We start from the raw sequence: 27,768 nt of genomic DNA, 5'->3' as shown, positions 1-27,768 counted from the left end.
GCACCTGTACCAGCACCAATGGTTTAGACTGATCCTTGGGAAAAGGCTAGGAGTTCTTTCACAAAGGGGAGCCCACCTGAGTTCACAGGCTCCACCGATGTGAAAGTAGCTCATCAGTAGAAGAAGGATATCGAGCGACATCTTTGAATGGTTCAGTGCACGGAGGTTCAAAAGCAGATGTTTGCTTCCTTCAAGCTTGTTGGGGATGTACTACAGTGGTGGGAGTCAGTTACCATCGTAGAGGAGAGGACTTTATTGACCTATGATCAGTTCAGTTCTCGCTTCAATGAGAAGTACTTTCCATATGCAGTTAGTACAGCTATGAAGATAAAGTTCCTTAATCTAGAATAGGGGAACATGATAGTGGCAGAATATGAGTAACAGTTCACACACTTGTCTCTTTTTGCTCCAGAGAAGAAGAAACGTAATAGTTTCGTTAAGGGACTGATGTGGTCTATTAAGCGAGCTATTACAGGTAGTTCATCCTACACTACTTATGCTCAGGTGGTAAACGCTGCTTTATAGTAGTGTAAGTTGACCATAGACTTCAGACAGGCTAGGGGTGAGAAGTGGGGTGACAGAGACTCTGCTAATCAGTCAGGTGAGAAAGGGAATGGCAATGGACACCGACACAATGATAAGGGCAAATTCCAGGGACAATAGTCTTAGAAGAAGCACAAGGGTGGTTTAAATGTGCACAGGAATGGGGCACTTGTTCAGAGGCACAGGACAGGGTCAGCCACAAGCTAACCGACAGAGGAGCCCATTTGGCACTTTCCTGAGTAGTTGCTACACTTATGGAGAGTTTGGTCATACTTCCAGGCAGTGTCCTAAAGCAGGACAGGGACAGGAATAACATGTGCAGCAGGGACAGAGGGCACCAGTACCTTTACCTGCTCTATAGATTCCATGGATTTAGGGATCGACATATCCGGCTTTACCAGCACCGCCACAGCCTCAGGGATAGGCATCGCAACAGTTGCACTATGGCAGGGTGTTCAACCCCATGCAACAGGATGTTCAGGCACCTCAGGCTATTGAGGGTATATTTCCTATTCATGCAGGCACCTCAGGCTATTGAGGGTATATTTCCTATTCATGCTACACAGGGTCATGTTTTATTTGATACAGGTGTTACACATTCATTCGTGTCTAAATCTTTTGTTGCATTATCTGGGATGACGACGCGAGTATGCGATAGACCTCATGGTATATCTACACCTTTAGGCGATACTGCCATTTTACAAGAGAGTGATGGGCCTGTGACACTAGACATTGGTAGACTTAGATTTCTAGCCAATCTATTGGTCCTGGACATGCATACTTATGATGTGATACTTAGGATGGATTAGTTATCTCACTACCATGCCTAAGTTAATTGTTATGATAGGTCTATTGTTTTTACCATACCTGGTCAGGATATGTACGTCGTCCCTATGCCACGATCTAATGGGCTTACTAGCACTTATTTGTTCTATATGGAGGAGGAAACGGAGGAGGAGATTACTATGTCACTGGATAGTATACCAATTGTACAGGAATTTTTGGATGTTTTTCAGGAGATTCTGGGGTTGCCACTTAGTCGAGAGATATACTTTGTGATTGACTTAGCTCCAAGTACTATGCCTATTGCTAGAGCACTATATAGGATGGCACCAATGGAGATGCAAGAGCTGAGGGATCAGGTTCAGCAGTTACTCAGCCAAGGTTTTATTCGTAGGAGTACTTCACCCTGGGGAGCACCAGTTTTGTTTGTGAAGAAAAAGGATGGTTCACTTCACTTATGTATAGATTACAGGGAGTTAAACAAAATGACTATTCAGAATAAGTACCCTTTGCACATAATTGATGATCTTTTTGATCAGTTAAAGGGAGCTACATACTTTTCTAAGACTGATCTGCGTTTTGGATATCATCAACTTTGGGTTAGGGAGTAAGATGTTCCCAGGATAGTATTTCTCACTAGATATGGTTCTTATGAGTTTCGTGTCATGCCTTTCGAATTGACTAACGTACCAACAGTCTTCATAAATTTAATGAACAGAGTCTTCAGGGTTTACTTAGATCAATTTTTCATCGTCTTCATTGATGATATTTTGATTTATTCTAAGTTAGAGGACGATCATGCCAGACATCTTTGCACAGTGTTGCAGATGCTTTGTGAACACCAGTAATATGCCAAATTCGAAAAATGTGAATTTTGGCAGTGGGAGGTGAAGTTTCTAGGTCATGTAGTGTCAGAGAAAGGGATAGTGGTAGATCCAGCTAAAGAATCGGCAGTGGTAAAGTGGGGACAGCCTACTTCACCTACAAAGATTCGGAGTTTTCTGGGATTGGCAGGATACTATCGTAGATTTATTCAGGGGTTCTTGAAGATAGCAGGACCACTCACTTACTTAACTAAGAAGGGTGTACAGTTTGTGTGGGATGAATACTGTCAGAAAGCTTTTGATGAGCTAAAAAGGAACTTGACTTCTGCATCGGTTCTGTCTACACCACAGAGCGGGATAGAGTATCTTGTCTACAAAATGCTTCTTTGCAAGGTCTTGGGTGTGTGTTGATGTAAGAGGAACAACCAATTTCGTATGGATCTCGTAAACTTAAGCCTCATAAGCTTAATTATCCAACACATAATTTGGAGTTGGCAGCTGTGGTTTTTGCCTTATGCATTTGGAGGTATTATCTGTTGGGAGAGTCCTTCAGATTATTTAGTGATCACAAGAGTCTGCAGTATTTGGTCACTCAATGGGAGCTGAATATGAGACAACATAGATGGTTAGAGTTTATGAAAGACTATCATTTCTCTATACAGTACCACCCAGGGAAAGCAAATGTGGTGGCAGATGCAATCAATCGTCTGCCCTATGCGAGTCTTTCTGCTTTATTCACCACTGAGTGGAAGGCTTTGAAGACCATTGACAAGTTATCTGATGCTTTTATAGCTTGCATGGTAGTTACACCTTCTATCATTCGCAAGGTCTTGAAGGCATAACTCATGGATCAGCAATGCATTGACAAAGTTGCAAAGATAGCTTCTAGGGAGGTTCCATTTTATTATGTTGGGACTGATGGAGGTTTGAGGTATAAAGGGCATTTAGTAGTACCTTCTGTTGACGATTTAATGAAGGATGTATGACTAAGACTTATCATTCTAAGTTTTCGGTTCATCCAGGAGGAGACAAAATATATTAGGATATGAAGCGACAGTTTTGGAGGGTAGGTATGAAGAAAGACGTTGCTATTTTTGTCTCTCAGTGTAGTTTTTGTTAGATGGTCAAGATTGATCATCAGAGGTCGCCAGGTTCTCTACAGCCACTATATATAGCAGAGTGGAAATGGGAGAGCATTGCTATGGATTTTGTGAAAGGATTGCCTAATTCATTCAAGGATCATAATTTCATTTGGGTCATCGTTGATAGGTTGACTAAATCATCTCATTTCTTGCCTATTTGCACTGACTTCACTTCGGAGCAGTTGGCGAGACTTTACATTACAAAGATAGTAAAGTTACATGGCATTTCGTTATCTATTATATCAGGACAGGGAGAGTTGCATCTTAGTACTGCTTATCATCCTCAGACAGATGGTTAGATAGAGAGGGTTAATCATATCATGGAGGATATGTTTCGTTCTTGTGTTCTTGAATTCAAGGGCCACTGGGACAATTATTTGCCACTTGTGGAGTTTGCGTATAATAATAGCTTCCAGAAGACTATTGTTATGGTGCCGTTTGAGGCATTGTACGGCCGACCATGTTGATCTCCTGTTTGTTGGATGGAGGTTGTAGAGAACAGATTTTTGGGTCCTGAGTCCATTAAGGATACCTCCGAAAAGATCATTTTTATTAGGGATCGCATGCGCACTGCTCAGAGTAAGCAGAAGAGTTATGCAGATCGTCGTACTCATGCATTGGAGTTTCAGGTTGGGGATCAGGTTTTCCTCAAAGTGTCTCCTATGAAAGGAGTAATGCGTTTTGGGAAGAAAAGGAAGTTATTACTAAGATTTGTCGGTCCATTCATGATTATGGATCGAGTTGGCGCTGTAGCTTATCGGTTAGCACTTTCGGATCATTTGGATCGTGTGCACAAAGTGTTCCATGTTATGAAAATTTCTGTGCGATGAGGATCGGTATTAGCATATCGATGTTGGTGAGATTGAGTTGCAGCCGGATGCAACATATGTGGAGCCACCGTATCGTATTGTCGATCATAGGGATCAGATTCTTCGCAATAAGGTTATACTTTTAGTGCGTGTTCAGTGGAGTTACCATAATGAGGCTGAGTCTACTTGGGAATGGGAGGATGTCATTTGCTCACAGTTTCCTAAAATACTGCAAAAAGGTAAGAGCGAATTTTGAGGACGAAATTCTTTTTGTTAGGAGGGAGAATGTAATACCCCTAATTTTAAAAGGATAGTCTCGGTATTTTCTTTTATGGTTTTAATGCATTTTTAAATTCATTACTTGATTATTTGTCTATTTGTTTAATTGTTAATTATTTAATTGTTTAAATTGAGTTATTTGTTTTAATTGATTAGATGCTTATGTGGAAAATGAACTAATTGTTTTATTTGATTAAATTGATTAAGTGTTTAGTTGTAATTCATTTTTTAACTGTTTATTTTATTTTAAGGAGTTGGGCTTGGATAGTTTGGATTACATGGATAAGAGATTAAACAGGTACAATTATTATCCATGGATAGTTATACATATATATATGGGTATATATGTATATAGGATTCTGTTAATTATGAATTATAATTAGAAGTGATATTCAGTATATGATATATATTATACAAATACAATGGTTTATATATATATATATATATGTGTGTGTGTGTGTGTGTGATACCACGATGGATTAGGGTGCCGACATATATTAGATGTATTTATTTTATTTTTCTTCTCCTTTTCCTTAGGTAATTGGAATTAGGTTAAACTAAGCTTATCTATAAATATATCATATTAAGTCCGCCTTGGGTTAAAAACACAAACCCTATTCATGTACAGAGAGGTTTGAGAGAACTCAGAGATTAAGTTAGGGTTTTGGCTATAGGTTGAAGGTCAGACCAATAAGGAAAGAAAGTGATTGCTTGTAGGTTGAACCAAGAGTAACAGAGATGTTTAACGGTAGTTAAGGAGTTGTCAGAAAAATCAGAGATGGCGATTCAAGGTTTCAAACTGAAACCTAAGGCAAGTTCTATATCTTACTCCTTCCCATAGACCTGTGTTCTGTGCATGCCTAGATAATCTCCAGTATTAAATCGGACTTTAAGACTAAACTTGTATGCATATTAATTCAGAGTTAAAACTTTATTATCTAATGTTAATTGAAATTGACGTATCTCATAAATTGTTTCATTCTATATACTCTAAAGTGTTGTTTATGATGTGTACTGTGTTTTTAATTGTTTCTGGAATAAATTCAGGCATAGATTGAACTCCTAGGAACCCTAACAAAAAGTTACAGAGGTGTTTAAACATTGCCAGAGGCGAGGAAGATGATGGTTTACAGCTTATGGCTTTCTGGGAGAGAGAGAGCAGGCTCTCCATGATGGAGAGTCGGCTCCACCGGGTATAGAGTTGGCTCCCCATGAGGGAGAGCCGGTTCCACAAAGGGAGGAGACGGCTCCTTCCTTAGGGGAGGCGGCTCTTCCGCTAGTAGTGCACCTACGGGTGTTTATGTGGTATTTTTGGAACTGCAGGGGCAAAAAGGTAATTCTGGACTTTAGTGGGGGGTTTAAATGATTTAAATAAATATGTTAAAATCCCAGAATTGTTAATCCATGTTAGTGGGAATGGATTAACTATAATGTTAAATCCTACTTATATTTCGTGCCAAGGCAATGAACAGTTGTGTAACGACCCGAGTTTTTATTCAACCCAGTACGTCAGTGATGACCCGAAAGTTGACCTGATAATGGGTCCGAAGTGCAGAAGCAAAAGATTAAACAATGGTCTCAAGAGACACAATACGTCCCTAAGACACCAATGTGACCCTCAATAAGGTCACAGAACCCAAATAAAACAAATGCGGAAGCGACGTTTCAAAATGGACAAAAATGAACCTAGGGGCAAAATGGTCATTTCTAAGTAAAAGTGGGTGCTACTGAGCACACCATTGGAATGACAATGAAAAATCCATCAAGATGGACTCAAGAATCGCATGATTGGGAGTCCGGACGAAGGAGAAGTGGCAAGACGAAGAAAAATGAGCACTTAAGGCTAAAAGGGTAAACAGGTAATTATCTAGGAAAATCTGGATACTGCCAAGCATACCATTGGATAGACGACGAAAAATTAGTCAAGTTCAAAAAAAAATTCACTCGATTTGGAGTCCGAATGTAGAAAATATGGCCAACGGAAGAAAAAGAGGAAAAAGGTCAAAAGGAGGCAACCCAAGATCATCTAACCGGTTAGGAGACCTTCCTAATAGCTTAGGAGGCAAAAAATCATGACTACCACACTGCCCAAGCACATGTAACCGGTTACGAGATTCCACCACTCGATCACTTGTGCTACAACTTAACAAAAAACCTGGCAGCAGGGGTTTTTCGACAAAAATGAAATTTTGAGGGCCAAGATGACATTTTTTGGAAAAACACAGAGAAGAAACCCCTCTCAAAATTGAGTTTTCCACATGAAAATAAGATAGGAAATGAAATTACTGTGAAATACCCAAAATGCCCCTCCATGAAATCAGGTCACGAGGGTCTAAAAAGCTGCTAAATGAAAAATAGAAAGCTGAACTTTGCGATGGATTTCCAGCACCAAGACGACATTTTCTGGAAAAACACAAAGAAGAAACCCCCCCTAAAATCACGTTTTCTAAGTGACCATGTCAAGAACGGGATTTATTTATCAAAGAAAAATCAAAAAAATGCCCCTAGACCAGATTATGCAACAAAGATGCAAAATGAGTCCATAGGAGGTTTCAATCACCAAAGATGAGGTTTTTCTTGAAAACAATCATGCACACAAACGTCACTTACCTATTAGGATGTGCTACAATGATCCATGGCTTAAAAATACCGCCGATGCAAAATTCGACCCCCCAACAGCCAAAAAGGCGAAAATGAACTTAAAATGGAAAACATGAAATCCAAAAATATAAAATGGAGTCAAATGACCGTTTGGCCCTTGGCCACACTTCATACATGACTAATGAGACCCTATAAAAGAATAAAAATGGAATTCCCACACCCGATGCAACCATGGTGAGACAATGACTTGGCATTTTTCAACATTTTCATAATGTTTCATGAAGTTAAAAAGTACGTAGGATACAAGATAATGGTCATTGGCCTCTGGCCTCATCTCATACATGTCAAATACATTGTAAAGAGTGTACTTATATACACATTACATATATGGAATCATGCATACACATTTTGACATAAAAGGCTATAGGTGGCATTTCAAGCCAACCTTTATAAGAATTAAGACCTTTAAATCTACAATCATCCAAGCAATGATGAACTTCACGAACCAAGTCTTCGTACCTGAACAAAACCCCCAGTAACTTCGGGGTGAGTAAACAAGTTTACTCATAGAGGATGAGCATGCATAGACTTGATTTCTTTGCAGATTTTTACATTAACTTGAAACAATTCAAAAGGGTCATGCCACCTAACATCTATATTAAGGTGAGACTCAAGAAGCATCCTAAGCTATACAAGAAGTTGAAAAGAGATACACGACATGCACGCATACCGGTTACAAGTGTAATAAATGAAAATGAAAGCATGCGAGGCAAGTGTACAAACACAGGTATACTAAACGAGATCGGAAACACACAAGGCAAGTATACAAGATACAAGTATACTAAATGGAATCTAGATACAAGAAGCAAGTGCACAGTTGCAAGTATGCTGAATGAGGCCTAAATACACGAAGTAAGCATAATATCTATGCAATTAAACAAGGTAGGAAATATTCCACATATCACGACAAGGTTTTTAGATCTTCAAGAGATAACATTTGAAATCTAAGGGTTTAAAGATTTTACATATTGATATAAATCATTACATATGGTCCACACCACCTATAATCAAAGTCAAGTTACATGTATAGGATCATTCCTAAGTCACGATAGCTTAAAGTAACATGAAACGAGATAACTAAGAAAATTAACAATATTGAAACAATTCAATTAACACGACAAGGACAAGGTGTGAAATCAAGGATAATGCATAATATCTATGTAATTAAATAAGAATGGAACATTCCACACAACACGACAAGTTTAATACATGAAATTAAGAACAAGGCATAATATCTATGCAAGTAAACAAGATTGGAACATCCTAATTAACGCGAAAAGTTCTTAAATCTTCAAGGAATACAACATTTGAAATTTAAGGAGTGAAATCACGGATGAAGCATAAAATCTATGCAATTTACAAGATTGGAGCATTTCACATAACACGACAAGTTTTAAATCTTCAAGGAATAGCAACTTCAAATTTAAAGAGTGAAATCAACCAATGTGAAAACTCGAATATCGCTTGGATTAAAACCGTACTCCTGGGATCACTTTAGGGCTACTAACCCATGGGTACCTTCCCCTAGTACGCACTATAGTGTAGGGAGCTCTCTATCTCCCGTACTAGAATCAAGTCCTAGCCATGTCAATTCTTGATTGATATCCCAAGTTTCAAAATCAACAAGTTGTGCAACCAAGAGTGCATTAAGATACAAGTATTTTATTAAATCACGTTCCATACACAACCAAGATTTTGGAACACTCAAGTCATGCCCTAAGTTCTTAACTATGATGGCATGTGAAATATCAAGAAATCATGGTATACATCTACATAGACTATAAACTAGAATTAATCACACATAAAATTCATTGATGTAAATATACCACTAGTACAAGATCCAAGATCCAATTTTTGTTTAACAACTTTTGAATAATTAAATCATTCCAATGTAAGGGTGCAAGTTCATTAACTACATTAATGGAGCTAAGTTGCAACAAGTCATGATACATGATAAAAAGACAAAAGCCCCAAGAAATACAAGTCCAATTCATTAGAACACTAAGTAAAAATTAATTAAGCTAATTAATTAATTTCTCTAGAAATTAAAGTTGTCCAAAAATTCTCAAAATAATATATGTGAATGTCCATTCCATGGTGTTTTCCATTAGAACATGGTGATTGAATTTCATAAAGTGAGCAAGATATAATCATGTGGAATTTAAATAATTTAAAATTTATTAAATCTCTAGATTTCAAATGTTATTCAAATGATCCATAATTAATATATATCAAGGATTAAGTCATGGCCATGCCATATATCAAATCAAAAATGGAAAACAAGCAAGGTACAATTAAGTAGAATTTAAATCAAATTTAAATTAATTTATAGAACTTGAACAAAAATATACATACAAGTTGTATAAGCATCAATAACATGCAAGACAACAAGAATATAAAATATAACACCCCCTACCTCACAAGAGGATTGTTCCTTTTGAATCCAAGACAAATCAACACAAAATGGCAAACCCTTCAAGGGTTATGTAGAGGAGGATGAGGGGAACAAAAAGTATTCTCAAGGTTAAGCTTGGAAATCAATGGAAGGTTCTCAAAAATCAAAGTCAAGGCCAAAGCATCAAGCTTCTCTAATGGTGGCTAGGGTTTGTGGTGAGGAAGATAATGACATAATGTGATCTTGAGTGGAGGAAATAGAAATCCTCCACTCACTATGCGATCCTACACTATGGTCAACACACACATCTATGGTCAATTGCACAAAAACCCTTCTTTAAAACCATAATCTCAAAATGGCCTAAAAATAATTGCAAGACTTAATTTGGAGCATACACTTGTCACTTATCCAATCCAACAAGTGGTCCAATCCTAGGCCGACAAATGGGTGAATCTCCACCCTCCATGTGTCAAGAGATTAAGCTTTCAAGTGGTTCCACCAAAATGTCAACAAGTGGTTCCATAGGAGTGTGACACTTGTCACACTTTCCAAAAATTACAAAAGGTCCTTTTTGAAAATATCTTCCAAATTAAATTGCAAAATGGTTCCCAAGACAAAAAATAATTACTTTATTTAATTACACAAAACCCCATAAGTTAAGAATATTACAAAAAAATTATGCATCCATACCCTTTACAAGAAAGGTAAACACTTAGCATGCTTTTCTAAGAAAATAGAAATACACATTTCTAAGAAATCATATATCATGAGTGCATGCAAAAATGGAAGCAAAACCGAACACGAAAAGCGAGGTTGTGCCAACAAAGTGATAAACGGGAAAAAGACAAAAAGTGAATAGTGTCAAAAAAGTGAAAATGCGGAAATGACTCCGTCCTGAAAGGAAGTTGTCAATCCAAACGAAAAAGTCTCAAAAACCATTTCCAAGCACTCGAGATGACACTCAACGATAAGAAACAGAACTCGAAAAAAAAATTAAACGAAAAAAATTTATCCGTAAAATTTGAGAAAAATGAAAGGAAGGTAAATGACCGGGTTATTACAAGTTGAACAACACTACCTTGGTTTTGGATGGATCTTTATATATACAATTATGGTACCACGATATGAGCTTGGGTCTCAGGATCGATCGTTAGGGAGCGTATATGCAGTGGGATGCATAGCTGGCTATGATGGTTTGAGGTGTACCCTGTTAGGTCTAGGTACTCATACCCACTTCAGGTGCGTTTTGTATGTTACCTACTAGTCAGGTTGAGACCGCCTTGTAGTCCAGTGAGAGTCCCTTAGTGTGGATATATATATTTATAGACTAGATAGTTATTGTTGAGTTATCTAGGATGTATCTGCGTATCAGGACTCTGTTTGGATTGTAATTAGAGTAGAACTTGTTCGTGGGCCTGACCCACTATTATTTTTCTCAGGTATTCGATAGTTCCCATCTTAGAGCTTGATCGTGCTGAGCAGAGACAGTTACTCACTCCTCTGACTACGTAGGATTATTACTTATGTTTTAGTTTTGGCTTTCTTTTAGTTCAGTTATTTACTTTTTCAGCTGGAATATTATTAGGGGTCCACTAGATGGATTCACGAGTTGTAATAATATTGGAGGTTTTGGCAATATTGGATTTTATAACTTTTAAGGATTATTATTTAGATTTCTTTCAGCTTATTTAATTATTTATTTCTTAATTCTTTTGTACTCATGCTTGTTTATATACTTAATTGTTTGGTATCCCTCGAATCTATGCTTGGACTTGATTATCTGTGGCTCTAGAATCGAGGGGTATCACAAACTTCCTAAGAAGATTCATTTTATAACCCACTTAAACTATATTCATCTTACCAAAAATTGCTACTTAAGCACCAAACTTTTTTTTATGATTAGTTTTAAAAGCAAAATAAAAATAAATTATAGCAAAACCAAACAAAATTTACCTCATCCACTATAGCATAATTTGGAGCTTGCCAATCTTACATAAATTGATTTGAAGAATATATCAATACACTTTGTAATTTTTTATTATAAGTGTTATACTAAAAATAATAATAACGTGTAAATAAATTTTCAAACCATATCGAATAATGTACTATTATATATAAATAATAATGTATTAATATATTTTAAAATTTTAAAAACAAAATAAAAACACTCCTGCCAAACATGTTTCTTGTTTTTGTTTCAGTAGTTTTGACAACAGTCAGACTCTGCCAAACATGTTTCGTTTTCAAGTTTCTTGAAACGAAAGAAGTTGCTAAACATGTTATACATGTTTCTACTTTCAAAATTCCCACTGCAAATTTGTGTCGCCAAACATGTTTTCATTTTCAACCCAGAACACTCCATAACAAAACATTTGTTTTGTTTCGAAGTAAAACAAAATGCCAAAAAAACAACGCTTACCAAACAGGGCCAACGTAATCAAAAAATTTAAATATACACATCACCAGATCAATAAAATTAGTTATTAATAGAGGTACCCAACACACGTAATATTAAACTGTTAAAGAAAAGAAAATCTGCTCCTTTTTTTAAATAAAAAAAATTATTTTTGTGTAAAAAGAACAATTAGTCAACTTTGGTAAAATATCTAGACCAATAAATTGAAATACGAATTCATTTTTATTTTTATTTTATTCATTAATGTATCTATTTTATTTCAAATTTATCATTTGTTGAATACATTCAACTAATAAAAGGAAAAACAAAACAAAACCATTTATGTACTAGCTTATAATTATTATTTTTTTTTAAAAAAAAGGCCTATCAAAGACATGCACATGATGAATATAATAAGTAAATAAAACTAAACAATTTTTCTATAATATTGTGAGAACCAAAAAGAGATTAATTATTTATTTTATGATAATAACTAAAATGGCAATTTTATTGTTCAGAATCTACCATAGATTCCTTTCGTACCTTCTTTTCCATTAAACACCTTTCATATCCCCCATTTATAAAAACACTCCTTGTATATATATATATATATATATATATATATATATATTCGAGTATATACAGGTCATATTGCAAGAAGTGATATATTGCATCAAGCCACATGATGTTCTATCCATCTATAAGTATCATCGAATAGTTCAAATAAATCCTTCAAACTAGAGTCCAAACTAGTAAACAACTATTGCAAGAAATGATATATTGCATCATGCCACATAATGTTCTATCCATCTATAAGTTCAAATAAATACTTCAAACTAGAGTCCAAACTAGTAAACAACTAATCACAATATATATATATATATATATATATATATATATATATATATAAAGATTAAAAAAAAATAAAAAAAATAAAAACATTTACATATAATGAGTTTCTCGACTCGCCTATAGGAAAACAATGATACCCAAAGTTGACAGGGACCCATTCACAATATGTATGTTACCATTCTTAATAATTATATCCCAATTGCATATAAATATACCTTTATATATAAATATACAAGAAAATGATATTTCTATTTCTGAAAAAGATTTTCTCACAATCCAAACAAATTTTCTCCTTTTCTCTCTCTCCCCTCTATTTAGAGAAGTTTACCTTTACCCTAAAATCTCCCTTTGGGCCCTTCGATTCAGGCTGGGTTTACTCCTTAGGCCATACTAGATAGGAGGCCCACTCATAATGTGGGTGAAATTGGGCCTAACATCGTCTAATAGCACCCCAGGCTTGGTGGACTGGGCCGAACGTGACCCAGTTTATTTTTTGTCCTTTCACTTGCCCCCTAATCTCTTTCTAATTTATTAGGGTGATATTAATGAGGGATGAATTATTATAATGTGACAACTCAATATGATGACGTGGGGATGTGGATGGTCTGCACAAAGATCCATGCTTTGAAAACAACGGCTTCATCATTATTATGCCACTTCGGTCAATGTGAGGGTTCCTTTTTAAAGCTTTAACCTACGCCTCACTCTCCTCTTCTATCCCTTTCAACCCTCCAACATACCAATCCTTTCTTTATCTCTAGTTATAAAAGGGTCCTTTTTCGACGAGACATTGAAATTTTCAACCTGTATCTTCCCGGTGACAATTTTATAACTTCATTCTTCGAGGTTAGTTCAACTGTGATGCCTAGTAACCCGTAACCCGACCTGATTTTGAGTCCAAAATGCGGAAGTGAAAACAAAAGAAGATGTCACTAGAGGTAAATATCACCTTTAGGAAGACAAACAAGCCTTATAAGAAGTCTCAAGACAAAATTGGAATACAAAAGCAAAAGCTAAACACAAAATGAACAAAATACGAAGATAAGGGTAAAATGGTCATTTTACTCAAAGCAGAGGAAATTTAACTCTAAATAAATCAAATGAAGTGATACCAATCCAAACTAAACAATTCAAGACATCCAAAGAGGTCCTAAGACTCAAAAGTCGAGGTTTCCCAAAAATACCTTATTCCGGTCATGTGATATCCCGACACTGTTCCACTAAAATAAGTTTAACTACCAGTAGGAATGGAATATGAAAATAGGGTTGATACCATTGGAAATATGACTTAAAATCATTGAGTTTAGACTCAAGAATGACCTAATTTGGATCTGGGATAAGAGAGATATGACCGTTACGAAATCGGGTGAAGAAGTTGGATAGTGCAAAAATAAAGGTGCTACCGGCAGTAGGGCACCCTGGGTGCCTGTGTATGCAAGCTACATGCGTGCTGGCAAGCACCCAGACAAGCTGCTACCGGTAATAGCTTTCTACTACCTATAACACCCCCACATTTTCCACGCATAAGCTGATCAGGCTTATACACGAAAAACGAGGGATATCAAAAACAATTGGCAATATACAAGCATGGAATACAAAATGATGATAATAAAAGAATTTAGACAAGAAAGGAACACTAAATAATACAACATCCATCCATCCTTTATTTAATACAGTACTTCATTACAACTTGGAAATCCTATGTCAAGGATCCCTAAATATAACCCTGAGAGTTCAACGTCAAAAGTAAATAAAAACTGAAACTGAAGTAATACATAAAACTTCTACCCTGAACTGGATTGTAAGAGTAGATGAGTTCGGATGGTGGTCCCACACTGCTAACCTCAACCTTGGAACGGGTACTGACCGTATCCTGAAATAACAACAATGGTGGGTCAACCCCACGAGCAAGTCCTCTCTACTATGACCCAAATCAGAGAATCAAATAAATTAATCATTATGAATCGGTTGAGTACTACATCTGTATACATCCTAAGGGAACTATCCCATGTATAACATGACCTCAACCAGAATAGACGGTGATCACTTAGACTCACACTAGGTGGTTAAGTGTCGCCTTTCCCCACCCGAGAAATAAGCTATTATACATGGTGCACGGTACTAACAACACAGACTATAACGAACTACACAGTCATAACACCTCACAAAGTACTGATGAATATACTGAGCATATAAGTTAGGCAACACATGCCAGCAATATTAATAAATATACCGAGTATGTTAATTAGACAACACATGCCCATAATATTAAACCACATACCCCGACAGCCACACATCTGTCTATAGCAACGAATGCATAAGGTATAAATGAGTCTAAACTTATTAGCCAGCTCATATGGTTCTATATGGCAACACATCCATATAATATAAATGCGACATAATTAAACAGTCCATTTATTTCCTAAAATGCACACAGCATAATAATCATGGTTTATATATCATTTAACAGTATAAACATCCCATAATATCTAATGGCTAATATATATGACGAAAACCGTGACATTATTAACAGTACTACTGAATACCATTTAATAAAACAATAACAGCATCTATAATAATGTTGATAAATGAATCACCTTCATATCCGTACAGTAAATGTGTCATTTAAGGTTTAGAAATATTAATCGGCCATAAGAATAAGTAACGGCTATTAAAATAATAATTTTGTGGCCCGTTAAACCCGTAAATACCAACACAGTACCTAAAAATCCACGTTTAAGGTTCTGGAATTTACAAAACAGGCCATAGGGGTATTCTGGTAATTTCTAGCAGCTGTAGAGACCCCACAAGCTCCCTCACGCGCCTCCCAGAGCCTCCCCACGCGCAGCCCAACCTTTCCCACTCTCCCACGCGCCTCCACGCGCGTCTGGCATCAGCCACGCGCGCGCACGCGCTCCCACGCGCGTCTGGAGAGTTCCACGCGCGCGTTGATGGCTTCCTACAGACGTGTCACTTCCTGGTTGGTTGGCTGCATCCGGACTCCGTACTCGCGTCACACCGGATCATCTCACCCTATCTTCCCTCCATCCAACGCTCACGGATCCGGGTGTACCGCGGTAACATGGACCGTGGTGCACCGGATCAATCGCTGCTGTTAATGGCCCAGATGCGCGCGAATACCCTCCTATGGTGTGCCGCATCACACCGGATCACTCCGGTCATCTCCCCCATTGCCGGCGACCGGAAAACTCGCCGGAAGGTCGCCGGAAATTGCAGAAACTTACCGGAAAATTCTAGAAAATTCTAAAAAAAAATCCCAAAGGCCATAATAATTATTTTTAGCTATATTTTGATTACATAGGCCATAAAATAATTATCGACCACTTTTAATAATTAAAATTTCCTTTCTTTAATAAATTAAAAAAATTAATTTAATAATTTCCTAGCATGATCTCTAAGCTCTATAATTATTTAAATAATCTAAACAATTAATTTATGGATTCAAAGGGAAAAAGTAGATAATAACTTGCCTTTTTGGATTTAAAATAAATCCGCCGGTTGCGCGTAGTCGGGTAAATTCCCTACACCGGTCCAAGCTCCTTTCTTTCTCTCTCTTCATTTCCACACTTTTACAATGGCTCACTAGAATTTATAATTTGTTTCTAACTCCCTTTCTTTCCTTCTAAGGTAGGCTAGCTAATTTATATACAAATTATATAATATAAATATTACAAATATCTATTTTTGCATTTAATTAACCACATTCCCAACCATAAGGCTTTAAGGCTAGCAAGCCAAGTCAAGCAAGATGTCCTAAGGTAAATCCTATCCTAAGATTTAATTTTTCATCATTACATTAATTTAATACTAATATTATTATTACTAATATTATTATTAATAAAACTTTTATAATTATTATTATATTATTATTATTATTATTATTATTATTAAACTATTATTATTATTATTATTACATAAGAATACATTATATCATTATAATACTTTATAACACAAATATAATACTTTAATTAACTAATAATGATTAATATAAGCATAACCAACAAATAAAATTATTAATAATAATACATGCATAATTAAATGAATAAATTTACTATTTTAACATGCACAATTAATTTACATGCACATTTAAATGAACTTAATATAATAATGTAGCATGCACAATAATAAGTAAAGAAATCCTCACATAATTGAATTTTTAAATAAACTAAACTCTTTAATAAAATACGGGGTATTACATTCTCCCCCCCTAATAACGGAATTTCGTCCCCGAAATTCACTACATACCTGTATTAAAAAGCTCTGGATACTTGGCACGGATAATATCTTCCCGTTCCCAAGTAGACTCTGTAGCACTATGATGACTCCACTGTACACGTACTAATGGAATAGTCTTCGTGCGCAGTATCTGATTCCTACGATCGAGAATACAGTAAGGTTGTTCCAAATAGGTTGCATCAGGTTGCAACTCAATTTCACCCACATCAATGTGTTGATATCGATCTTCTTCCCGTAGAAATTTTCGCAGCATAGATACATGAAAAACATTATGTACCCTATGAAGATTATCTGGTAGAGCCAGACGATAAGCTACTGCCCCAATCCGATCTGTAATCATAAAAGGACCCATAAACCGAGGCGATAACTTACCCTTTGACCCAAACCGCATTACTCCCTTCATAGGAGAAACCTTAAGCAAAACCTGATCACCAACCTTAAACTCCAAAGCACGAGTTCGACGGTCAGCATAACTTTTCTGTCTGCTTTGGGCTGTACGCATCCGATCCCTAATGATAGCGATCTTTTCTGACGTGTCCTTAATAAATTCAGGACCCAAAAAGCTGTTCTCAACAACTCCAAGCCAACAGACAGGAGACCTACACGGTCTACCGTACAAAGCCTCAAATGGTGCCATACCAATAGTTTTCTGATAACTATTGTTATAAGCAAACTCTGAAAGCGGCAAATATTCCTCCTAATTGCCCTTAAAATCAAGAACACATGCCCGCAACATGTCTTCTAAAATCTGATTAACTCGCTCAGTCTGTCCATCTGTTTGAGGATGATAAGCAGTGCTAAGATATAGTTCTGTACCCAAAGCCTGCTGAAAGCTCCTCCAAAATCCTGATACAAACTTCGGATCTCTATCTGATACGATGGACAATGGTACGCCATGAAGTTTCACCATTTCTGCAATATATAGCTTAGCATACTGTTCTGACGTAAAGTTTGACCGAACAGGCAGAAAGTGAGTGGACTTGGTCAATCTATCAACAATGACCCAAATAGAGTTGTGATTATGCTGTGAAGTAGGTAATCCCTCTATGAAGTCCATGGAAATACTCTCCCATTTCCACTCTGGTATGGGAAGTGGCTGTAACAATCCTGGCGGTCTCTGATGATCAATCTTAATCATCTGACAGGTGCTACATTTAGAGACAAAGATAGCTATGTCTCTCTTCATGCCGGCCCACCAAAACTGGCGTTTCATGTCCTGATACATCTTGTCTCCCCCTGGATGTACAGAGAACTGAGAAGTGTGTGTCTCTCTCATCACAACATTTCTCAAATTGTCAGCTGAAGGCACAATTAAACGTCCCTTGTACCTCAATCCTCCATCAGTCCCTATAGAATAAAAAGGAACATCTCCGGAGGCTAACTCCGAAACCCGATCAATACACTGTTGATCTGAGAGTTGCGCTTGAATGACTTGATGAATGATAGAAGGAGTTACTACCACACATGCCATAAAAGCGTCTGCTAACTCATCAACAGTCTTCAAAGCATCCCACTCTATTGCAAACAAAGCTGAAAGGCTGACATAGGGTCGGCGGCTGAGTGCGTCTGCTACAACATTCGCTTTCCCTGGATGATACTGTATAGAGAAGTGATAGTCTTTCACGAACTCCAACCATCTGCGCTGTCTCATATTCAGTTCCCTCTGTGTGAACAAATACTGTAGACTTTTATGATCGCTAAACAATCGAAAAGTCTCCCCCAAAAGATAATGTCTCCAAATACGCAAGGCAAAAACCACTGCTGCGAGCTCTAGATCGTGAGTCGGGTAATTAAGCTCATGAGGCTTAAGCTTCCTAGACCCATAAGAAACTGGTCGCTCTTCTTGCATCAACACACAACCCAAACCCTTCAGAGAAGCGTCGGTAAATACTAAATACTCGATTCCACTCTGAGGTGTGGCTAAGACAGGTGCAGAAGTTAACTTACTTTTCAACTCAGCAAAAGCAGTCTGACAAGAATCATCCCATACAAATGGTACATTCTTATTAGTCAGATGAGTAAGTGGACCCGCAATTTTGGAAAATCCCTAGATGAACCTGCGATAATACCCCGCCAATCCCAGAAAACTGCGAATCTCTGTCGGTGAGGTAGGCTGTCCCCACTCCATAACGGCCGCAACCTTGGCTGGATCTACTGCTAACCCTTCTTCTGACACTACATGACCCAGAAATTTGACCTCTTTCTGCCAAAATTCACACTTCTCAAACTTCGCAAACAACTGATGTTCTCGAAGTGTCTGCAACACTGTGCGTAAATGCCTGGCATGGTCCTTCTCCGACTTAGATTAAACCAGAATATCATTAATGAAAACAATGACAAACTGATCTAAGTATTCTCTGAATACTCTATTCATCAAGTCCATAAAGACAGCTAGAGCGTTCGTTAAACCGAAAGGCATAACACGAAACTCATAAGATCCGTACCTTGTGAGAAATGCTGTCTTTGGAACATCTTGTTCTCTGACTCGTAGCTGATGATATCCAGACCTCAAATCGATCTTTGAGAAGTAAGTAGCTCCCTTCAACTGATCAAACAGGTCATCAATTCTGGGCAACGGGTACTTGTTGCGAACAGTGACCTTGTTCAGTTCTCTGTAATCAATACAAAGACGAAGAGATCCATCCTTCTTCTTTACAAACAGTACTGGTGCTCCCCATGGTGAAGTACTCCTGCGAATAAATCCCTGGCTGAGCAACTGCTGAATTTGATCTTTCAACTCTCGCATCTCCACTGGTGCCATTCGGTACGGCGCCTTAGCAATAGGCGTAGTGCCTGGAGCTAAATCAATAACGAAGTCTATCTCTCGACTCGGTGGCAAGCCTGGAATTTCCTGGAATACATCCTGGAATTCCTGTACTACCGGGATGCTGTCAAGAGATACCGCAGTCGCTTCCTGTGAGTCTTCTTCAAGAACGAATAAATAAGTGCTAGGCCCTCTATCAGGTTGTGGTACAACAAGAAGATACATCTCCTGTCCTGGTATAGCAAAGACAATAGACTTTTCGTAACAGTTAACCTGAGCATGGTACTGAGATAACCAGTCCATCCCAAGTATAACATCATACGAATGCATATCTAACACTAACAAATTTGCAAGAAATCGAAGCCGGCCCATATCTATAAGGATATCACCACTACACTCTCGTAAAATTACGCCAACTCCCAATGGTGTATAAATATTAAGAGGTTGGTCACATAACTGAGTCATCATACCAGATAAGATAACAAAAGATCTAGACACAAAAGAATGTGATGCACCAGTGTCAAACAGTATACGAGCAGTTCTACCATGTATAGAAAACATACCCTCAATAGCCTGAGGAGCCAGCGCATTATGTGGCATGAAGTTATAAACTCTGCCATGATGCAACTGCTGTGGAGGTTGTCCCGGAGGAAATGGTGGTGCTGGAAGTGCCGGAACATTTTGAACTTGCCCACGTGGCATCGGTGGGGCCGGTAGAGGTAACGGCTGATTAGGTCTCGGCTGCCCATACTGTCCCTGCTTAGCTTTGGGACACATCTTGGCCGGATGCCCAATCTCTCTACAGTGATAACAACGTCCCGTAAAAGGACCTGCCTGCTTCCTCTGTTGACTTCCCGACCACTGTTCCTGTCCGGTCTGAGGTATCCCACCTTGTCTACCCTGATTAGGGACTCCATCCCTCTGCACAACTAGGTTTCCTTTGTTTTTCTTCCAAGGTTGATGTCCTTGAAATCTGCCCCGATCATTGGACTTGGTACCACTGCTGCTTCCTTTCTCCACTGTCTGTTAGTCTCGGTTAGTCCGCTTATCTCCCTTGGACTTCCGGTAATCACTCCTCATCTGGCAGTGCTGTAAAGCGGCATTAACCACCTGGATATAAGTAGTATATGCAGGACTACCTATGATCACCACTTTAATCGGCCATATCAACCCTTTCACAAAGCGGTCTCTCTTCTTTTCTTCCGTATTGACCTCCTCTGGTGCAAATAATGACAAATTAATGAACTTCTGTTCATACTCAGCCACAGTCATATCCTCCTGTTGCAGATCCAGAAATTCAGTCTTCATCGCTGATCTTACTGACATAGGAAAATACTTGTCGTCAAAGCGAGTCTGAAATTCAGCATAAGTTAATCTGGTCCTCTCTTCGACAGTAGTAATAGACTCCCACCACTGCAATGCATTGCCTATCAGCATAAACGTAGCTAGCATCTGTTTCTGTACTTCGGTACAGATTACCATCCGAAGATGACGCTCGCTCTCCTGTTTCCACTGATACGCTAACAAGACATCTGTGGACCCCGCAAATGTCGGTGGATTCCCTCTGATAAACGAGTGACGAGTTTTGTCCCATGACATTGGCTGCGCCACTGGTTCAGGAACAGGTACTATCGGAAGAGGTTGCTGGTTTCGTAGAGCAGATGCTACTCTTGCTGCTACAGCTCGTGCAATGATATCAGCAACTTGAGGGGAAAATTCCTGATTCTCATTTTGAGTTGGGGAAATACTGCGATGCTGGTTCGCATTCCTTGTCCCACGCTGAGACATCCTTCTTTTAAATTCAGAAAAATCTAACGTCAGTACATTATAATGGACCGACTAAAAGAATACAAAGAACCCTAATACTTAGGCTCTAATTATCAGAATACACAACGCGAAAGTATAGTAATCACAGATCCCTAAGACACTCGAACCTGGAATGCTCTGATACCAACTGTAACACCCCCACATTTTTCACGCATAAGTTGATCAGGCTTATACACGAAAAAAGAGGGATATCAAAAACAATTGGCAATATACCAGCATGGAATACAAAATGATGATAATAAAAGAATTTAGACAAGAAAGGAACACTAAATAATACAACATCCATCCATCCTTTATTTAATACAGTACTTCATTACAACTTGGAAATCCTATGTCAAGGATCCCTAAATATAACCCTGAGAGTTCAACGTCAAAAGTAAATAACAACTGAAACTGAAGTAATACATAAAACTTCTACCCTGAACTGGATCGTAAGAGTAGATGAGTTCGGATGGTGGTCCCACACTGCTAACCTCAACCTTGGAACGGGTACTGACCGTATCCCGAAATAACAACAATGGTGGGTCAACCCCACGAGCAACTCCTCTCTACTATGACCCAAATCAGAGAATCAAATAAATTAATCATTATGAATCGATTGAGTACTATATCTGTATACATCCTAAGGGAACTATCCCATGTATAACATGACCTCAACCAGAATAGACGGTGATCACTTAGACTCACACTAGGTGGTTAAGTGTCGCCTTTCCCCACCCGGGAAATCAGCTATTATACATGGTGCACGGTACTGACAACACAGACTATAACGAACTACACAGTGATAACACCTCGCAAAGTACTGATGAATATACTGAGCATATAAGTTAGGCAACACATGCCAGCAATATTAATAAATATACCGAGTATGTTAATTAGGCAACACATGCCCATAATATTAAACCACATACCCCGATAGCCACACATCTGTCTATAGCAACGAATGCATAAGGTATAAATGAGTCTAAACTTATTAGCCAGCTCATATGGTTCTATATGGCAACACATCCATATAATATAAATGCGACATAATTAAACAGTCCATTTATTTCCTGAAATGCACACAGCATAATAATCATGGTTTATATATCATTTAACAGTATAAACATCCCATAATATCTAATGGCTAATATATATGACGATAACCGTGACATTATTAACAGTACTACTGAATACCATTTAATAAAACAATAACAGCATTTATAATAATGTTGATAAATGAATCACCTTCATATCCGTACAGTAAATGTGTCATTTAAGGTTTAGAAATATTAATCGGCCATAAGAATAAGTAACGGGTATTAAAATAATAATTTCGTGGCCCGTTAAACCCGTAAATACCAACACAGTACCTAAAAATCCACGTTTAAGGTTCTGGAATTTACAAAACAGGCCATAGGGGTATTCTGGTAATTTCCAGCAACTGTAGAGACCCCACACGCGCCCTCACGCGCCTCCCAGAGCCTCCCCACGCGCAGCCCAACCTTTCCCACTCTCCCACGCGCGTCTGGCATCAGCCACGCGCGCGCACGCGCTCCCACGCGTGTCTGGAGAGTTCCACGCGCGCGTTGATGGCTTCCTGCAGACGTGTCACTTCCTGGTTGGTTGGCTGCATCCGGACTCCGTACTCGCGTCACACCGGATCATCTCACCCTATCTTCCCTCCATCCAACGCTCACGGATCCGGTTGTACCGCGGTAACATGGACCGCGGTGCACCGGATCAATCGCTGCTGTTAATGGCCCAGATGCGCGCGAATACCCTCCTATGGTGCGCCGCATCACACCGGATCACTCCGGTCATCTCCCCCATTGCCGGCGACCGGAAAACTCGCCGGAAGGTCGCCGGAAATTGCAGAAACTTACCGGAAAATTCTAGAAAATTCTAAAAAAAAATCTCAAAGGCCATAATAATTATTTTTAGCTATATTTTGATTACATAGGCCATAAAATAATTATCGACCACTTTTAATAATTAAAATTTCCTTTCTTTAATAAATTAAAAAAATTAATTTAATAATTTCCTAGCATGATCTCTAAGCTCTATAATTATTTAAATAATCTAAACAATTAATTTATGGATTCAAAGGGGAAAAGTAGATAATAACTTACCTTTTTGGATTTAAAATAAATCCGCCGGTTGCGCGTAGTCGGGTAAATTCCCTACACCGGTCCAAGCTCCTTTCTTTCTCTCTCTTCCTTTCCACACTTTTACAATGGCTCACTAGAATTTATAATTTGTTTCTAACTCCCTTTCTTTCCTTCTAAGGTAGGCTAGCTAATTTATATACAAATTATATAATATAAATATTACAAATATCTATTTTTGCATTTAATTAACCACATTCCCAACCATAAGGCTTTAAGGCTAGCAAGCCAAGTCAAGCAAGATGTCCTAAGGTAAATCCTATCCTAAGATTTAATTTTTCATCATTACATTGATTTAATACTAATATTATTATTACTAATATTATTATTAATAAAACTTTTATAATTATTATTATTATATTATTATTATTATTAAACTATTATTATTATTATTATTATTATTACATAAGAATACATTATATCATTATAATACTTTATAACACAAATATAATACTTTAATTAACTAATAATGATTAATATAAGCATAACCAACAAATAAAATTATTAATAATAATACATGCATAATTAAATGAATAAATTTACTATTTTAACATACACAATTAATTTACATGCACATTTAGATGAACTTAATATAATAATGTAGCATGCACAATAATAAGTAAAGAAATCCTCACATAATTGAATTTTTAAATAAACTAAACTCTTTAATAAAATACGGGGTATTACACTACCAGTAGTAGAAAGCTGAACCTACTGGTGAATAGTAAATTTAGCCAAAAATGCTAAAAACAAACTTTGGTGTCTTGCTTCCCTTTGCCCCAAATTGGTCCTTAAGGTCTCTAACAATTATCCTAAGTAAAGTAAAGCATAGAATGGTATAAAGACACCCCAAAATGCATGAATTACCAAAATTTAAACATTTTGATAAAAAAATATATATATATATATACATTTCCATACATTCAAAAGAAATGACCCTTGACCTCAAATACAATCTCTTGAAATTAATATACATGCTTTTACAAAAGTAAAGTTATGATTTTACATTTCCAAATGAAGAAGTATGCCATATTGAGTTTAAAACTCTAAATTATACATGGTAATTTGTTTCCATTAAAATTACATCCAAAAGATAAATAACAACAAAAATCTACAAGTAAGCCCAAAGGTGAGTCTTCAACTCTAAAATCATTCGTAGGTACTCCGTTCCTAAAAAATGTTTATATAATAGGGAGTTAGCAAAACAGCTTAGTAGGGTATGGATTATACAAGCAAATGCGTTCTTCAAAATCCCAAGGACATGCAAGAATGCTTGGCATCCTAAGGATGAAGGGTCATACAACCTAAAGCCTAAGTTTCGTGAAATAAAAAGGGGATCATACACCCTAACTCTAATTTCCGTAGCATGATAGTCCGACTCAACTCAAGTTGTCACATAATCAAATCATGCATTAAAATACCAAGTTGTCAAATAATAACCATAAAGAATCATAAATCGAATAAGGCACACTATCACATAATGACTACCACGAAACTATAATCATAACGAAATCCACATAATCCCATGAATTATGAACTCAACACAACCCACAAACCTCATTATAATGCAACTCACACATGTAACTCCATGATGCAAAATGATGTTGTGCCGAAATCAAATTCCGCACCTAGAAACAAATGAGTGCCCTTCCACACCTTATGGATAGCATTTATCCATCAAATAACTGAGTGCCCTTCTGCACCCTATCGATAACATTTATCCATCAAATGTATATATATATCATGAATGTTATACTACGTACCCAATGCACCCATGAACCCAATGACAACCACAATGAACCCATGGCTAAAGTGGCATACACACCATGACTCATACATGATGAAGGTAATCTCAATGCAACAAGGATGTCTAAACTACACAAGTAGACATTTAACCAAATCCTCTAAATGCATATAAACACATATGCAAAAAAATATTCACAATGATATCATCTACACATAAAGCATGATTAGGCAAATATATATATATCAATCAAATACTCAAATTTACCTCTTCCTATCATTTTTGACATTTCTAAAACCATGTAAGCCCAATGAAAGATAATAACAATTCTACATCTTAAATACAAACATCAAACATATACTAAGTAAACAATTAGGTTCATATTTCCATTTAACAAATATATATGCTTTATAATTTCCCACATTCTAAAAACCCAAAGAAAACGCAAATTACAAGCATAAGCTAACCTTACCTCACACTGAGGTGAAAACCTCAAAGACACCAAACGAAACCACTCCAAAGGTGACGCAACTTCGGGGTTATGTCGGGGACAACAAGAAGAATAACAAATCCTCTTCCGGAAACTCAAGAACCTAACCCCAGGCAAATCAGTAGATTTCAAAAATGCTGCCAATAAAAATCCAATAGGATGGAAAGATGGCTGTTGGCAAGCCCAACATAAAACCCTTCTATAGCAAGAGATAAATCAAAGGTCAAGGCCACCCCACACACAAAGGTATCCAAAAATGAAAATAGGGTCAAGGGTTATGTAACCCTTAATGTCCCCAACAATACTCCCTCTTATGGAAAATTAAGAAAGTGAGTGGAAGGTGAGGTATATCAAGCTCTAAGTTTGTCCAACAATGGTGGAGGGTTTGAGAGAGGAAGAATATGAAGTTTAAAGGAAAAATTGTTTTGCAAATGATGAAAGACAAGGGTGATACATATCACTTACATAACACTAACACCACCTCACACACACACACTTTAATCCAAGCCTTACACTTGTCACCATCCTACACCCCCACATGTCTCCAATCAAATGCCAACACATGGCCCAATCAATAAGTAACACCTTAAACAACTTTTCCCTAATTGTACAAAAGTCCCTCATAGAAAATATTTAAAAAGATAATCGCACTTTTGCCCCAAATGAAAATATCTTCAATAGATATTCGCACAAAGGCCCCCAAAAATGAAAATGTCAACCAAAAGAAATCGCACAAATAACCCCAAATATTAAAAACAGAATAAAAGTAAGTACAATACAAATCTCAAATAAAGGAAGTGTCGAGAACTATTCTCGAGCACTTGACTCAACCTGGTCCGACAAAACCCGAACTCAGAAAAAATAACGGAAAAAGAAAATGCATAAAAATGAAAAAGGAACTAGTCTCTACAACCTATCTTCCTTAAAGAGATTTCATCTTCAAAATAGGGCACATCCCAAGGAGAACCAAACTAAGAAGCTAACACAGCTAACATCGAAAAAAAATGTTACCAAAAAGGGTCAAAACACACCCTAAGGACAATCACCAAAAGAACTCTAAGAACTAATACATTGAATCAAAGTACCTAGCTAACAACCGAGTAGTAGCACGATTAGTGACTAGAACCCGCACACAGTGTACTCAAATGCATGGTTACATTGACAGTGACTAGCCCACACATACTCGTCAATAAGGTAGCATTGCCTGTAACTAGCACCCGTTCACAACATACAACTTGGTACAGTAGCATTGACAGCATATATCACTAGTTCATGACATACCCCCGCCTAATCTAACCATGAAACCTCTTGATACAAATGACATCAGTGTCACAAATAATCATTACCAAAAGCACTGCGGTTACCCGGCTTTTTGTGAGAGTTGGGGAATGGTCTAAAGACGTTCGGCCGAACCATCTTGGCCAATCCCAAAACTCTGACCACAATGTCATAGGCGCCGTCACGCTTAAGGCTTTAAATCCTCACTATAAAGAAAACCCACAACTTATATATCATAGAACCTTTAAATCAAGTCACTTTAATCAAATAAAGGACTCTCTAAAACACCACTATTAAACGACTTAGAATCACCGGTTTGAGAAATCATTAACTGATTTAGTTCTCCCGCTTGGGACTTCACCTTACTAATTTGAGAAATCATCAACTGGTTTACTTCTCCCACTTGGGACCTCATCTCACCGATTTGAGCTTGTTGGCCATCCATTTTCTGGATAAGGGATTCCAATATCTGAGCTAAAGAAGCATTGGATGGAATGGATGATTCTGCCACATTAGATCTACCTGGGCCAATCTACTGGCTCTCCTCATTGAAGTCATCATCTGTTGTGGTGACGGTA

General features: G+C 37.5%; 1 long non-coding RNA gene across 1 annotated transcript; it reads right to left on the bottom strand.

Moving 5' to 3' along the window:
• Positions 1-14,300: 14,300 nt before the first annotated feature.
• Positions 14,301-20,535, bottom strand: LOC132285573 (uncharacterized). Its single transcript, XR_009472574.1, has 2 exons — positions 20,268-20,535; positions 14,301-14,556 (listed from the first exon to the last, which is right to left on the bottom strand). It is a non-coding gene; the product is annotated as an uncharacterized LOC132285573 (long non-coding RNA).
• Between the last annotated feature and the right edge of the window lie 7,233 nt (positions 20,536-27,768).

Source organism: Cornus florida, unplaced genomic scaffold, assembly GCF_030987335.1.
Source record: "Cornus florida cultivar Cherokee Brave unplaced genomic scaffold, ASM3098733v1 CherokeeBrave_3.0.0_Hap2_Chr11, whole genome shotgun sequence".
Classification (NCBI taxonomy): domain Eukaryota; kingdom Viridiplantae; phylum Streptophyta; class Magnoliopsida; order Cornales; family Cornaceae; genus Cornus; species Cornus florida.
This window is presented reverse-complemented; position numbering and strand designations above follow the sequence as displayed.